Source organism: Oryx dammah, unplaced genomic scaffold, assembly GCF_014754425.2.
Source record: "Oryx dammah isolate SB20612 unplaced genomic scaffold, SCBI_Odam_1.1 HiC_scaffold_6, whole genome shotgun sequence".
Lineage (NCBI taxonomy): Eukaryota > Metazoa > Chordata > Mammalia > Artiodactyla > Bovidae > Oryx > Oryx dammah.
This window is the reverse complement of record NW_024070190.1, coordinates 8,027,896-8,045,536: the sequence shown is the minus strand read 5'-3', so window position 1 is coordinate 8,045,536 and position 17,641 is coordinate 8,027,896. Positions and strand designations below refer to the sequence as shown.

Sequence of the window (17,641 nt, the reverse complement as noted above, 5' to 3'; positions counted from 1 at the left end):
AGGAGTAGAAGGACCCTTGGGTCTTGAAGGCAGTGCAGATACCTACAAGTAGACCCAGAAATCCTTGGCTAGTGTCCTACTATTTCTCTAAGCTCAGATCCTTACTCCTTCCAAGCCAAGATGCCATCTTATTCAGCAGGCTTCTTTATCTCCTATCTTTTCAACTTTAGTCTGCTGGACACTCCGTTGTCTGATTTACTTCCTAAATGAAGCTCTCATGACTTCCCTGGTGGTCTAGTGGTTAAGACTCTGTGCTTCCAACTTCCAAAGCAGGGGGCGTGGGTCTGATCGCTGGTCGGGGAACTAGGGTCCCACATACTATGTAGCATGGCCAAAACAAAACTCAAAACAAAATCAAACTAAGTGGGAATCTTAATCAGTGGACCCTCCCTACTTAAAACCCTCATGTTCCCTGATGCCCATGTGTCTCATCCAAACCACCCAACAAGGCTGAGATCAGAGTGCCCCATTCATCCTGTCCCAAGCAGCCAGCCTTTCCAGGGCTTGGTGAAGCCTTTCTTTCTTTTGTTTTAAAACACTCAGCAAGAAACTCTTCCTGATCCATATAAAGAACTGAAGACAGTTTACCCTGTTCTTCTCTTATAACTTCACCTGGGGCTCCTGTGATTTATAGTCATTCATATACTGGGTTCCTCTTTCTTCCTAGATGACAACCAGCTCAGGAGACTATGGGCCACCAGAGCAGTATGAGACACATGATGGCCTCTCAGGAGAGATTTGTGGGAGTGATTTGCTGTCTCCCAGCATGACCATAGATTTATTCTCCTCCACTTCTCCTTGACCCCACCCCCAATATTCCTGAAATAAATAGAAATATAAACACTACCCCAAACACATCTCAGAAGAAGGATGATTTAAAACCTAAGGTAGAATGGAAGGAAAATAAGGTCACTGCTTTAATTTAACAAGAAAAGTTATCATTTTGAAATGATGTTTTTGGGAGGCTGCACAGGGTTTATGGGCTTTTCTCTAGTTGCACAAGCAGGGGCTGCTCTCTAGCTGTGGTGCGAGGGCTTCTTATTATGGTGGCTTCTCTTGTTGCAGAGCATGGGCTCTAGAGTGCATGGGCTCAGTAGTTATGGCACATGGGCTTTGCTGCCCCACAGCATGTGGAATCTTCCCAGGGATCAAACCTGTGTCCCCTGTATTAGCAGGCAGATTCTTAACCACTGGACAACCAGGGAAGTGCCTGAAATGATGATATTATATTTAAACAATGGACTAAACCCAGGGTAGAGAGGGGCCTTCTAAAAATCTAGTGTAGGCTAATTAGAAATCAAAGGTAAGCAGGTGGTAACTGTATAAACTACTTCTAAAGAAAAAGGTGAATATTTTACGGAAAGATTTCAAAGCCGAGTGTGTTAGCTTTTGCTCTTTCCTAGACAAGTGGACAGCTGGCCCCTTCTCCTAGGGGTGGGTTGGGCTCAGGGCCTGGCTCTGTGGTTTTGCGCACCTTTGCTGGCCAGTTCAGTTTTCTATACTAGCCCGCCTGAGAGCCCAGAGTCCCAGCTCTGCAAACAGTGATATTATCATATCCCAACTGAGCTGCAAAAGTAACTGCTTCACATTCAAACACACTTGTGTCTTATTTCCTCAAAGTCATGTTCCCCCAACAAATGGCTGGAAGCTTCTGGTAGGAAGTAAAGCTCCACTGAGTTTCAGAGATAATGAAAAAAGGGGTAAGATTCAAAGAGATTCTTAATGAACACAGCAGTGACTCCGAGTGGCATTTGGTTCAGCTTTGGCCCCTCTTTGTGTCCTGGGGCCTTCTCTCCAGAGGGGCAGCTATGTTTCAGGGCAGGTTGTCCAATTCTGGAATTGGTCCTGGTGGTGGGAAACAACGGGCCTTCTCTCATCTGCTTTCTCTAACAAGCTGATGTCCCAATGGACACAATCCAATCTTTGAAAGTCAAGCCATCCAGGGTGGGTAAGGCACTGAGAGATGCTCTAGAATAGATTCAACGTCAACATGGGAAGTGATGTGGATAATGGTATTTGCAAGAAGGATTTGCATACTGCAGAAAATTTATCCCAATAAATGTTTGGCTGTAACATTGCTCTTTTTTTTTTTTTAATTGCTGGCTTGCCTTTAGACATAGTCAAGAGAGGCTCTGACCCAGCCCCACAGTTTCAAGGGCTCCTCAGATACAGAGACATACACACACACACACACACACACTGAAATACACATGGTAACCAATCCCTTGAAGTCAGTGCTCAGGGCAGGCAGAACAACTTGTAATCCTAAACATCCACTCTGGTGACCAGGACTGCTCAATCCACAGCTTTATATCTCTGGTAAAAAGAAGGCCCTGAATCTGAGTCCCCAGAAGATGTGTATGCACCACTGCTGACTGCAAAAATGACCATTATTTGGAGTGTAGACAGGATTCAAGCGGCAGAAGTGCTGAGATAAGAGAAAAGACAAATTCATTACCTTGTTAAGTTCTTCCTCTCATAGAGCAAGGATGTAGTAAATTCTTGCATAATGAAGAATTATTTCCCAATAGTGCCAGGAGTCCATTTTCTTGTTTCCTTTCCCATTCCAACTCAGGGTTCTGGGCGGTACTAAAACAACTGCATACAATGTGTGCAACAGTTGTGCATTGGCCAACATTTTGCAATATTACATAATTTCTATTTTCCTTACGTTTGTATATAAATATAGTTCTAGTTCTAGAACTTGGGCAAATGCCAGGAGACAGTGAGGGACAGGGAGGCCTGGCATGCCGCAGTCCATGGGGTCACAAAAAGCTGGACATGACCTAGAAGCTGAACAACAATAGCATAGTTCATCTGCTGGCTCATCGAAAAAGCAAGAGAGTTCCAGAAAAACATTTATTTCTGCTTTATTGACTATGCCAAAGCCTTTCACTGTGTGGATCACAATAAACTGTGGAAAATTCTGAAAGAGATGGGAATACCAGACCACCTGACCTGCCTCTTGAGAAACCTATATGCAGGTCAGGAAGCAACAGTTAGAACTGGACATGGAACAACAGACTGGTTCCAAATCAGAAAAGGAGTACGTCAAGGCTATATATTGTCACCCTGCTTATTTAACTTCTATGCAGAGTACATAATGAGAAACGCTGGGCTGGAAGAAGCACAAGCTGGTATCAAGATTGCCAGGAGAAATATCAATAACCTCAGATATGGAGCTGACAACACCCTTATGGCAGAAAGTGAAGAGGAACTAAAAAGCCTCTTGATGAAAGTGAAAGAGGAGAGTGAAAAAGTTGGCTTAAAGCTCAACATTCAGAAAACTAAGATCATGGCATCTGGTCCCATCATTCCATGGCAAATAGATGGGGAAACAGTGGAAACAGTGGCAGACTTTATTTTGAGGGGCTCCAAAATCACTGCAAATGGTGACTGCAGCCATGAAATTAAAAGATGCTTACTCCTTGGAAGAAAAGTTATGACCAACCTAGATAGCATATTGAAAAGCAGAGACATTACTTTGCCAACAAAGGCCCACCTAGTCAAGGCTATGGTTTTTCCTGTGGTCATGTATGGATGTGAGAGCTGGACTGTGAAGAAGGCTGAGCGCCGAAGAATTGATGCTTTTGAACTGTGGTGTTGGAGAAGACTCTTGAGAGTCCCTTGGACTGCAAGGAGATCCAACCAGTCCATTCTGAAGGAGATCAGCCCTGGGATTTCTTTGGAGGGAATGATGCTGAAGCTGAAACTCTAGTACTTCGGCCACCTCATGCGAAGTGTTGACTCATTTTGAAAAGACTCATGCTGGGAGGGATTGGGGGCAGGAGGAGAAGGGAACGACAGAGGATGAGATGGCTGGATGGCATCACAGACTCGATGGACGTGAGTCTGAGTGAACTCCAGGAGTTGGTGATGGACAGGGAGGCCTGGCGTGCTGCGATTCATGGGGTCGCAAAGAGTCGGACATGGCTGAACGACTGAAATGAACGGAACTGAACTGAGATATAATATATGTGACATATAAAACTAAAAATGGATTTTGCTAGAGTTGCATGTAGTTTTATTTTTATACAAAAATGCATAAAATGTAATTAAATCTTTAAAACTTGTAAACATCTCCAGATTTAAATAATTTTAAATTTTGATATTTATTAATTAAAATATATTTTTGCATTTTGGTAAAAATGGGTAATTTTGAATATTTTGGAAGAAAAATAACTTTTCTGGAAACATCTAAAATAATTAAATTGTTATCCTCCTATATTAACATTAATTTACACATTGATTAAAATATATTCAGATTTTGTATATTTTAATACAATTACATTTATTTTTAATCTGTTAGATTAGTGCTATTAATGAAGCACAGACTTTGGAAAATCTTGATTATGTAAGTATAATTAATGATTGTGCTGAAATAAAGGCAAGAAAACGAGTACTATTAAATAAATATATCATAGTTTATGAATTTATATGTTTTTATTCTTAATACTCATCCAAATAACATGCCAGACAGCCTTACACATCATCGGATTCCCTTTTATTTTACTTTTAAAATATTTTGGCTTCACTGGGTCTTCACTGAGGCGTGCAGACTTAGTAGCTCTGAGTCATGTGGGATTTTAGTTTCCCAACCAGGGATGGAACCCTTGTCTTGTGTACTGAAAGGCAGGTTGTTAACCACTAAACCCCTAGGGAAGTCCCTCCTCTGTCTTTAACACTTTACTCACTTTTAGTCATAGAAATACCATAGTTTTCATATATTTCTCTATTTTTGTGCGTGAAGGTTATTAAGATGTAAGGATAAAAGTTTTCCTTGACAATCTGTTAACTTGATTTATAGCTTCCAATGCTTAGACACATGGCAAGTGAGCCCAGGCCTAGCCAGTGGTGGGGGTGGGCAGCTCCCCAACCTCTCTCATCGCTGACGCCACAGTCCTTTCTAAGTTGTACTGCATGCTCCCACTGAGACAAGCACCCTACTAAGTGCTTTTGTGTATTTCATTCATCCCTCACCATAGTTTTCCGAGATAGGTATCATTTCAGATTCATTTATTTTTTTCAATATTTATTTGGCTATGTTGGGTCTTAGTTGTGGCACAACGGCTCTATAGTTGTGGCGCGTGGGCTCAGTAGGTGAGGCGCGTGGGCTCAGTAGGTGAGGTGCGTGGGCTCAGTAGGTGAGGCGCGTGGGCTCAGTAGGTGAGGTGCGTGGGCTCAGTAGGTGAGGTGCGTGGGCTTAGTTACTCTGCAGCATGTGGTATTTTAGTTTCCTAACCAGGTATCGACCTGTGTCCCCTGCATCACAAGGCAGGTTCTTAACCACTAGCCCACCAGGGAAGGCCCACCATTCCCAGATGTAGATGAGGGGGCAGGGATGCAAGGCACTCGCAGGTGGTCAAAGGACCACGACCAGGGGAGTGGCCTCTCATCCTGGCCTCCCATCCTGGCCTCCAGGGCTCCAGCTCCCTCTGTGACCAGCCCCGTTGCTTCCCCAGAAGCTCTTCCATGGTAGAGGCTGACAGGCCAAGTCTCTTCCTTGTTTGCTTCTAGAGACCCTTTGTTGGATGATTTTATTGTGGTCACACCCCTCACTCCCATTATATACCTCTTTAAAAATCCTGGATTGATACATCTATAAAGGATTTCAAGCTCACTAGATAATCTAGATACAATATATGCCAGGTGCCAATGGACACTTGCTAAACTACTCATGTATTTGCAGTCCAATTATATTTATAAAGCCTTCAAAACAACTGAAATGCCTAGTACATTTAATTGCACTAACTGACTGACTGACTGGTGAAGAATCTGTCTAACAATGCAGGAGACAAAAGAGACACAGATTTGATCCCTGAGTTGGGAAAATCCTCTGGAGAAGGAAATCGTAACCCACTCCAGTATTCTTGCCTGGAAAATTCCATGGACAGAGAAGCCTAGTGGGCTACAGTCCATGGGGTCAAAAAAAGTCAGACACGACCGAGTGTGCATAAGCATATGAAGACTATATATATCATCAGTTATAGCCATTCAAGGAAATGTCATGCAGGTGGTGATGAAAGCTACAATAACATGGAAAATATTTACATACAATGTTACGTTTTAAAAGTTGCATACAAAATTACATATATGTCAGAATAATATAAAAATTACCATAGTTATGAAAACAGAAACAATCACAGGAAACAAATAGAAAACACAACTAAATGCTAATAATAGTTATGTTTAACATAGTGAATATTAATTTATTAGAGTATTAGATATTATTAGTATTAGATAACATTAATGTATTCAGTTCAGTTCAGTTGCTCAGTTGTGTCTGGCTCTTTGCGACCCTATGGACTGCAGCACACCAGGCCTCCCTGTCCATCACCAACTCCTGGAATTTACCCAAACTCATGCCCATTGAGTTGGTGATTCCATCCAACCATCTCATCATCTGCCGTCCCCTTCTCCTCCCGCCTTCAATCTTTCCCAGCATCAGGGTCTTCTCAAATGAGTCAGCTCTTCACACCAGGTGGCCAAAGTATTGGAGTTTCAGCTTCAACATCAGTCCTTCCAAATGAACACCCAGGACTGATCTCCTTTAGGATGGACTGGTTGGATCTCCTTGCAGTCCAAGGGACTCTCAAGAGTCTTCTCCAACACCACAGTTTAAAACTATCAATTCTTCTGTGCTCAGCTTTCTTTATAGTCCAACTCTCACATCCATTCATGACCACTGGAAAAACCATGGCCTTGACTAGATGGACCTTTGTTGGCAAAGTAATGTCTCTGCTTTTTAATACGCTGTCTAGGTTGGTCATAACTTTTCTTCCAAGGAGTAAGCATCTTTTAATTTCATGGCTGCAATCACCATCTGCAGTGATTTTGGAGCTCCCCAAAATAAAGTCTGCCACTGTTTCCACTGTTTCCCCATCTATTTGCCATGGAGTGATGGGACCAGATGCCATGATCTTAGTTTTCTGAATGTTGAGCTTTAAGCCAACTTTTTCACTCTCCTCTTTCACTTTCATCAAGAGGCTTTTTAATTTGTCTTCACTTTCTGCCATAAGGGTGGTGTCATCTGCATATCTGAGGTTATTGATATAATACATAATATTAATGTATTAGAGTGATTTTTTCTTTTTCTTTTTTCTATGTTTTGTTTGCTTTTTATATTTTTAATTTTATTTTTATTGAAGTATAGTTGAATTTCAATGTTGTGTTAATTTTTGCTGTACAGCAAAGTGATTTAGTTATATACATATATAATTATATGTATATATAATATATATAATTATAATATTATGGTTATTATAATATATATGTATATATACATTCTTTCTTTAGTATTCTTTTCCATTATGGTTTACTGTAGGATATTGAATATAGTTCCCCGTACTATACAGTAGGACCTTGTTTTTTATCCATTCTATGTATATGCTTATATCTAACTCCAACCTCCCACTTATTGAAGGATTAGGTTAATTTCATATTTTAAAATGCTGACTTAGAATGCGTTTTTTCTAAAAACAATAATGAATTGGTGAACGAGGCCACCACCTCATTACCAGCAGGGCATGCCTGTCTCTCTGGCACTGTACCCTCTTTAAGATGAAAGCTGGCACAGCTGCAGAGGCTCTCCATGAGTCTGCTTGCTGTTGGCAAGATGCATTTTAGAGATCAAGCAGTTTAGGCTTTGTCTTATAAATGAGGAGGAGAAGAGATGAAATAAATTACAGACTTTGAGGCTTTGATACAAACTGCAAACGGAAAAGTTCTATCACTTTCTAAGGGAAATGCTGTCCATCAAATGCTCCCCAGGGTCATGGAGCCCCACACCTTGGTCGGTGAGCTCGAGATATAAGCCGCATATGATGAGAATGCTTCCTTTCTGCACTGACCGCGCCTCATGGCATCGTAACATCCCAGCTCCCAAGCCTTTGAGAGGACTCCAGCATTCTCTTGCTAATGTGGCAAACTGGCGGGAAGCCTTGAGGACCTTGAGACCATCTGTGAATAGCTAGAAAGGAAATCTCGGGAGAGGATGGGATGAGATCTGAGATTAATTGGAGAGCAGACACTTACACATGATCATGCGTGAAATAGACAGCTAGTGGGAAGCTGCTTTATAGCACAGGGAGCTCAGCTCAGTGCTCTGTGATGACCTAGAGGGATAGAAGGGGGGGGGGGGGGGGGCGGGGGGGGCTGGGAGGGGATATATGTATACATACAGCTGATTCACATTGTGCAACAGAAACTAACTCAACATTGTAAGGTAATTAGCCTCCAACTAAAAATACATTAATTAAAAAAAAAAAAAGAATGGAAAGATTCATTAGCCTTTGTTCATATCTGCCTCACCAGAGCCTGTCTTGGTGTTTAATATCAAGGACACGAAACTTACCCAGTGTTGTCAAAAACAGGAAAGACTTACCCAGTGGAAAACTCCTAACCTCCTGTCTCTCTTCTCAGCCCTCTTCCTCTTTTCCAACTGAAGACCCACCATGTGCCAGCTACGTTGCTACACAGTGAGGACACAGTCACATCAGAGAGGAATGGGCCTTCAAGGAGCTTGAGGTCTACCCCTTCCCATTGAAAGGGTGGCCTAGAATCTTGTTTGAAATTCAGACTTTTGGGTCCCAAGGAAAACCCACTGACTCAGAATGTTGATTTTAGCAGGTTCCTGGGGTGATTCACAGGCACCGCAGGTTGAGAAGGCAACCTCTAGGAGGGTAAGCCCAGTTTCTTAGGAGTGTTGTTTTAATAAGATTAAGGAGTTACAGTCACTATGGAGAACAGTATGGAGGTTCCTGAAAAAAACTAAGAATATAATTCCTATATGCTCCTGCAATTCTTCTTCTGGGCATATATCCAGAGAAAACTATAATTTGAAAAGATATATGCATCCCAGTGATCATAGAAGCACTATTTACAATAGCCAAGACATGGAAGCAACCTAAATGTCCACCAACAGATGAATGGATAAAGCACATGTGGTCCATACATAAACAATGGAATATTACTCAGTCATAAAAAGGAATGAAATAATGCCATTTGCAGCAACATGGGTGTACATAGAGATTATCATAATAAATGAAGTAAGCCAGAGAAAGACAAATATCATATGATATCACTTACATGTGGAATCTACTAAAAAAAAAAACAGTTAAAATGAGCTTATTACAGACCCCAAGACATATTATAAAAAGAAACTCATGGTTATCAAAGGGTAGGAGAGGGATAAATCATGATTTGGGGATTAACACATATACATTACTATATATAAAATAGGGAACCAACAAGGACCTACTAGCACAGAGAATAGCACAGAGAATTCTACTCAGTATTTTGCAATAACCTATAAGGGAAAAGAATCTGATAAAGATATGTATATATATATATATATATGTATGTATATCGAATATATATCACTGTGCTATACACCTGAAACTAACAGACACTGTAAACAACTACAATTTTTTTTTTTAAAAAAAGGACTGAGGATTGAGTGTTGTTATGTAGTCTGTTGTTCACAGACTATTTTATCTTATTTTACCAGTATCAACTGGAAGTATATATGACTGGCAGGAGCCTCTGTCACAAGATAGTGATTGCCCGTGGGAGTGGAAAGTCCCCTCTGGGAGGCTTTGTCGAGTGGGCAAAAGGCAAGGAGAGAGGACAAGGGAGGAAGTGGATGTGGGCTTCTGCCAAGGAGCAGTCAGGAGATGAGGGGTGTGGGAATGTCCCTTGTAACAGTGGACATTCCAAGACTAAGCAAACAAGTTTGGAAGGGCTGCCTTCCTGGAGGCAGCATCTGAATGGGATATACCCTCTACTCAGGCTCAGAAAAGGGGCTTCCCAGGTGGCTTAGTGTTAAAGCATCCACCTGCCAATCCAGGAGACTAGAGTTTGGATCCCTAGGTTGGGAAAATCCCCTGGAGGAGAAAGTGGCAACCCACTCCAGTATTCTTGCCTGGAGAATCCCAGGGACAGAGGAGCCTGGTGGGCTATAGTCCATGGGGTCACAAAGAGTGAGACATGACTGAGCACGCACACACACACACACACACACACACACACACACACACAGAGGCTCAGAAAACCAAATCTCTTCCGTGTTTTGTCTCCTGAATCTGCAAGTATCTCACACAGCCACTCAGCAGAGGAAGGCATTCAAGGGTGCAGGAATAAGCCAGGGGGCACCAGGGACTGGAAATCCAGGACCTCCACCACTTCCTGTAAGGAAGGATTTTTGGAGATTTCAGGGAGGAGGGTTGTTATGATCATTGTTGCTGTGTTTTGAGAGGGAAGTTTTGTTTTTGCTTGGATCGGCCTTCTCTCTACCAAAGTAAACTCGAGGCAATACACCTCAAATTTGGGATTTCTGACCAAGGCTATATGCTTCTTGAGTGTGGCTCCACATCCCACCAGCAACAAGAAGCAGCAGAAGTATCTAAACTGGGAGTTAGAGACTAAGGTATATAGTCTCACTTGAGTCACTAGGATCTCCAAGGCACAGCCCTGAGCATCTCTCCTCATCACACAGGTGTTATAGAGGGTACCTGTAATCTTTCCTACCTTTGAGCCCTCTGACTTTCTGTTGCATTGGCTGGAAACCATCTCTTAGCATTCGACATCAGCAGGTGGGAGAGGCTTGGATGAAGATTTACGTCTTCCCTTCGGAGGAAATCACAGGTATTGACAGCCTATTTTGTAGGTCACAGCCATACCTCGCTATCCCCGGGAGATTGGTTCCAGCGTCTGAGGCAGATTCCAGCTTCTGCGGATGTTCCAGTCCGGTAGCCAGTCCTCCATAGGCGAGGGTTCAACCAGTTATTGCTCACCATCCGCCTCTGGTTGAATCCTCGGATGAGGAACCCACAGACACGGAGGGTGGAGCATCTAACATGCTTTATATTTTGTTTTGGCATGTGCAGAAAGCGTTCAAGTACATTTATTCTAGATGGGTGTTAAAAATAGTAATTTTTCCCCCTATAATATATGAAGAAACGATTTACACGGTATCAATCACTCTTTGGGCTTCCCATGTGGCACTAGTGGCAAAGAACCCATCTGCCAATGCAGGAGACATAAGAGATGCTGGTTCAATCGCTGGGTTGGGAAGATCCCCTGGAGGAGGGCTTGGCAACCCACTCCAGTATTCTTGCCTGGAAAATCCCATGGACAGAAGGGCCTCGCAGCATACAGTCCATGGGGTCACAAAGAGTTGGACACGACTGAAGTGACTTAGCACACACACATTAAACATTTATTAAATGTTAAACATTCATTTTCTTATAAAGAAGAATCAAGTCTAAGTATTTTAAAGACCTTTTCATGGAAGGTAGCTTTGAGGGCATGTGAATAATGCCAAGAATAGGGTTTAGACTTTCCACCTCAGTTCAGTTCAGTCGCTCGGTCACGTTCGACTCTGTGACTCCATGAATCCTTGTCCATCACCAACTCCCGGAGCTTGCTCAAACTCATGTCCATCAAGTCGGTGATGCCGTCCAACCATCTCATCCTCTGTCATCCCCTTCTCCTCCTACCTTCAATCTTTCCCAGCATCAGGGTCTTTTCCAATGAGTCAACTTTTCGCATGAAGTGGCCAAAGTACTGGAGTTTCAGCTTCAGCATCATTCCCTCCAAAGAAATCCCAGGGCTGATCTCCTTCAGAATGGACTGGTTGGATCTCCTTGCAGTCCAAGGGACTCTCAAGAGTCTTCTCCAACACCACAGTTCAAAAGCATCAGGTGGCCAAAGTATTGGAGTTTCAGCTTCAGCATCAATCCTTCCAATGAATATTCAGGACTGATATCCTTTAGGATGGACTGGTTTGATCTCCTTTCTACCTCACTCCAGTGTAAGTTCGTCTGATGTCTTTCTCAGCTGTTTTCACAGAGGAGTATGACACATGGCTCCCTAACACTCTCAAAATAATTTTTTTTTTTAATTATTTAATTTATTTATTTTTTATTTTACTTTACAATTCTGTATTGGTTTTGCCATACATTGACATGAATCCACCATGGGTGTACATGCGTTCCCAAACCTGATCCCCCCTCCCACCCCCCTCAAAATAATTTTTGAATTGAACTAAATGTCCATGACACAGCGGTCACCAGCAGGCACCTAGGCTGGTTGTACATGTTTGTCTATGTGTGCATGCATGCTGGCATGTGTATATGTGTGGTGACATGTGTGCATGTGTGTGCTTGTGTGCATGCGCACACATGTGTGTGTGTGCACATATGACCGAATGTGTGCTTGCACATGTTCTCATGCTTGTGAGCATCCATGTGCTGGGACAGGCTGAGCTGGAAGAGAGACCCGGGGAACAGACAGAGTGAGTTGTATTCCCAAACATGGGTGGTGCCTCCGCTCTGACGTTGGCCCAGCCCTGCTGGGTTGGAGGGCATTACTGGCTCTATCTTAAGCCAGGATTCCCTTTCACCCACTGCAGACAGAGCGTAAAAATATCTCCAGCGTGTAGCTTTCCCAAAAGGGGGAGGCCCTTCACTTTCATGGGAAATACTGCATTTAAGGAAAAATAAATCTCCTGGTGGGGCTGAGGTGGGGTTTAGCCATCACTGAGGTTTGGTTCCCAGGGTATCGGGGAGGAAGAGTGCCGAGCTGTCGTTGGGAAACCCGGAAAGGGAAATATACACGTTGTGCCTCCCTCTGATTGGGGGCGGGGGTGGACCGAAGGACGGTGAGGTTCTCTTCTGCCCAAGTTGCCTGCAGATTCCTCCTGTGAGGTCAGCCTCGCCACCCACCCACCCCCCGCGCCACCCCCACCCCAACCCTGCTCTGCTTCCTGCTGCAGCCACTGGGCACCTTGTCCTTTCCTCAAGCAGCCTGATTTTCCAGCCACCAAAAATAACAACATTTGATACCAGGCCTCTGAAAGCTTTGGCTGGGGTCATGTTTCCAAATTCTTGACTCGAGAATTGTTAAATGAGAACTCCTGTTTTTTTTTTTTCCAGTCAAGCTATTTTTTTCCTCTTTTTTTTTCTTCTCAAGATGTTGGGAGAACCCCAACCAAGGAATCAGCGCTTAATGGGTCACAGGGTATAAATAGCAGTGTTGAGTCGTAACACAAGGCTCTTTGTACTATCATGCAACTGAACCTTAAAAAAAAAAAGAAGAAGAAGAAGAAAAAAAAGCTTCCAAACAGACCAGTTAACATACCAGCCTGGGGACTGGGGCCGAGAGAGGGGGGCAGCATTGCTGAGCACAAGCTTCATTCTATATTTGTCCATGCCTGCATTCCACTACTGCCATCTATTTACAGCCTGGCCATGTACACAGGATCCCCTATTCATTAAACATGGATTAAAACAAAAAAAAAGATTCTGTATGTATTTTTGTTCTGCTGAATAGTTCACAGACATACATGAAGACAATAAAGTCAATCTTAACTGCAAATCCTGAGTCTGGGCTCGCATCCCTGGCTCCTAACTCTGTAATTGTTATTTTACTTGTCAACATGAGGCAACTTCTTCTCATCCATGAAATGGGAACAAACATACCTGTTCACTAAGCTTGGCTCTAGGTGACACAAAGTGTTGTTCTAAAAATTAAGAGAGAAGATCTGTGGGCTTCCTGGCTTTGAGGCACTTTAAATATGAGATATTATCCTAATTAAACTAAATTTTCATCTTGGGGTCAGTCCTTTAATGAAGTTAAATGGGAGGATCCATTAATTTGCTATCAGTCATTGTATTTGGAGTTTCTGAGGGATCCTGAAAATTGATGAATTATGACAAGCCCAGTGGTATATTTCTGGCTGATTATGGCAAGCCCTGGGCGGTATTAAAAGAGATGCCACTTTTTATGTGACAGTGAAATTCATAGTCTCTAACAGAAGTATGATTATACCAATGAAAGGGACCAGGCTGAAGCGCATGTGACTTAGCAGCTGACAAGTGCAATAATTCTCAGAATTTTGTGGCTCAAAATGTGTGCTGGCTACTAAGAACTGGGATTTTAGAAATAGAAAGTTCAGGTTACAAGCCTAGTGGGCAGAAACTCGAACTCTTGGTGCTGGCAACATGCCCCGGGCACTCAGGGGTGGGCCAAGGTTCTGCCCATTCAGTGTCCTATGTTTAAATTCTGAGTTTGTAAGCAAAAAAAAAAAAAAAAATGTTGGAAGGGTTCCCTTACCTTTTGGAAACTGCAAAATAAAATCTCCTCTGGCAAAGAGTCTCTTTCTTTTGTGGGCTCTCCTACAGGGCTTCTTGGGCAGGATTTGCCTCTGGGCTGCCATGACCCCAGTTCCCCAATTGCCTGCTGTCCATCTTCTGGTGGGGGTGGGGGGTGGGGGTTGGGGGCAGGGGTAACACTGTTGATCAAGTCCTTGGACTAACCAGAAAATTAGCAGGAAAACAAAACAGTAGGGGGTCAAAGTGGGGTCCATACCACACGGTGAAAGTGTCTCGGAGATGAAGCTGTCTGTTAATGAGGTTTAGAGTTTCAGCAGCTGATATTTGAGTTGGGTTGCTAGGAGAGAGACGCAAAGAAGGGCAGGCAGCCTTGTTTACCCCTAGCATTGGCCTGGAACCCGGGTACAGGCATATTCAGATACCGAGGATCACACGTTGAGCACGTACTAGGTAGAGCTACAGCAGGAAGCCTTTTAAATAGATCGTTTCATTCAATATCCACAAATGTCCTGTGATACCAGGGCTTTCCTTATGCCCAGTCTGCATAAGAAAATAGAGCCCTAGAAAATAACTTGTCCAGACTTCATAGCGAGGCCGAATTTGAACCCAGACTATTGGATGTCCAAACCTAGGCAGTTACTGACTTAGCTAAACTTCCTTTTTGCATAGCTGAAGACCCAGGTTCAATCCCTGGATCAGAAAGATCCCCTTGAAAAGGGAACGGCAACCCACTCCAGTACTCTTGCCTGGAGAATCCCATGCCCAGAGGAGCCTGGCGGACTACAGTCCATGGGGTTGCAAAGAGTCCAACATGACTGACTAACACACACACATACACGCACACACACACCCTAAGCCTTGTGCAAATGCATCAGGGCTCTCCCAGGGCCAGGCAGGGGTGGGGGTGGGAATGTCTGAGATGTTCAGGGATGAAAGGTCGCAGTGTTACAGACTGAGAACCGGCCCCAGAGGCCAGGGCTCCCGGCTCCCGACTCCTCTCCCTGCTGAGAGTGTCTGGCAGCCCTGCTGGACCTAAATCAGGAACATCTGAATGGCAGATTTGAGCCCAAGTGTCCACCACAGCCTGCCTCTCCTCCACGCACAGGGCACAGAAGATCGCTGCCTGGCCCATAGCTGTGACTTTGGAGGGAAATCTGAGCTTACTTCCTACTGATGTCATACACTGATGAAAAGAAAACCTGCACTTCACGACTTTGTATGCACCCAGAAAATAGCACTGAAAAATATCCTAATTGGTAAAGATTAAAAAAAAAAAAAGAGCCTGTGTTCTTAGGCTCAGTTTGGTCCTCTGATGTATAAAAGCACATTCTCTGTATCTTAGCCTCCTGGGAGCTACACTGCTTAACTTCTCTAGGACACTGGAAGGACTACAGCCCTTGCCTCTTACATGTTGAACTTTGAGACACACTTTTTTTTTGCTTATTTCTTTTTTAAAAAAGTTTTGGGCACACCAAGGGGCTGACAGCATACACACATCTTTGGAAGTGAAAGCTCAGAGCCCTAACCACTGGACTACCAGTGAATTCCTGAGACACAAACTTCTAACCCTGACTCATGCCACTCTCTACTCCTGCAAAAAAAAAAAAAAAATCCTGAAATCTTCAAAGGAACTCTGAAATTTTACCCTCTTTACTCCTAATTCAACACAGCATCCATGAGTTTCCTCTAATGGCTATTTCAAATGCTTTCCTCAGGCTCACTGCTCCATTCTGTGTTTATCTGTGGGCTTCCCAGGTGACAATACTGGTAAAGAACCCACCTGCCAATGCAGGGGACCTAGGAGATGGAGGTTCGTTCCCGGAGTTGGGAAGATCCCCTGGAGGAGGGCATGGCAACCCACTCCAGTATTCTTGCCTGGAGAATCCCATGAACAGAGGAGCCTGTGGGCTACAGTCCATGGCATCACACGACTGAAGCAACTTAGCGCGCGCACACACACACACACACACACACACACGTTTATCTGTGTCTTCCCCATAGACTGAGAGCTTCCTGAAGACGCCCAACCCTATCTTACCCCTTTCTGCTGTGGCACCCAGTGCGGAGCCTTGTATACATACAGAGTACACATGGAATAAGCAAGTCAGTGCAGGCAGGAATGAACACGTGAGGCTCATGCAGTATACATACAACCAATGATTCTCAGGGTAGAGGACGGAAAACACCTCCTGAGTGCCCAGAACATCCTGGTTCAATTCTGTTCCACCACACCTGGCACCTTGCCAGGCAGCCTGGTCCATTTCCTGCTGGAGGTGCTTTGCATCACCTGTTACCATCCTTGCCTAAACCTGGGGGCTGGGGAGGGAGGGGGTGTTCTTTTTGTTCTGAAGTGTGCCCCCAGCTTAACATCAATTCATTTTTACTCACTTATCTGGGCATTTCTCCCAAGGTGAATCTTGCTCCCCTTCACATAAATGGACAACATTTCCATCTTCCACACCCTCTTCCCATCCATACCCTAAATCAGACTGGCCTCCACGTCTGATCTACTCCTTTGTTGAAATGGCTCATCTACTAGCTGCTCCGTGCTGCCGCGCTGGTCTGATTCCTCAGAATCTGGTGGCCTTTCAGCGGCCTTAACTCCACACGCCCGAGCCGCAGTTCCATCCTTCGTGAAAACCTCTGCCCGGTGACTTCCCACGGCACTGCTGTCAGGACAGACACCCTTGGACCCCTGATGTCTTCTCATACATGAGTTTCAGGGCCTTTGGAAATTCCACCTGACTTCATGTCCTATCACTTCCCAGTAATTATCTTTCCGCTAGGAGTCGCAGATCCTGCTTGGTCCCCAAATAAGCGACACTTATTTTTGCTCCATCTGATGTAGTGGTCCCTCCACCTCCAGGGTACCTCCTGGAACCCATCCTTCCCATGAATCTTACTTTTCCTTTTGTCACCAGCTTGACTTGCTCCCTTCTTTGAACCTTGCAGCCAAAGTATGCATCAGGCCTCCCCTGACCTGCTTGAACGTCATTTTAGTGGGATCCATAATTTAATGTATGTTAGTTCAAAACTTTCAAGTAGATTCTAAGTTCTTTGAGAATAGCATCTGAGTCTTATTCCTCATAGTCAGTATCTGCTGGAGGGAAGGACTTACAAAAACTGTGTCATATGCTTGTGCCTAGGTTTTAGAAAAGGCAGAGGAACCAGAGATCAAATTGCCAACATTTACTGGATCATCGAAAAAGCAAGAGAGTTCCAGGAAAAATATCTATTTCTGCTTTATTGACTATGCCAAAGCCTTTCACTGTGTGGATCACAATAAACTGTGGAAAATTCTGAAAGAGATGGGAATACCAGACCACCTGACTTGCCTCTTGAGAAACCTACATGCAGGTCAGGAAGCAACAGTTAGAACTGGACATGGAACAACAGACTGGTTCCAAATTGGAAAAGGAGTATGTCAAGGCTGTATATTGTCACCCTGCTTATTTAACTTATATGCAGAGTACATCATGAGAAGCACAAACTGGAATCAAGATTGCCGGGAGAAATATCAATAACCT

The 17,641-nt window shown here is 43.8% G+C and overlaps 1 long non-coding RNA gene across 2 annotated transcripts in view; it reads right to left on the bottom strand.

Moving 5' to 3' along the window:
• Window positions 1–11,037, bottom strand: part of LOC120865428 — a 56,155-nt gene extending 45,118 nt beyond the window's left edge. For both annotated transcript variants that reach the window (XR_005721398.1, XR_005721397.1), the window contains exons 1-2: window positions 10,528–11,037; window positions 2,459–2,589 (exon numbers count right to left, since the gene is read on the bottom strand). This is a non-coding gene — a long non-coding RNA (uncharacterized LOC120865428). The remainder of the gene's footprint in view (window positions 1–2,458; window positions 2,590–10,527) is intronic.
• Between the last annotated feature and the right edge of the window lie 6,604 nt (window positions 11,038–17,641).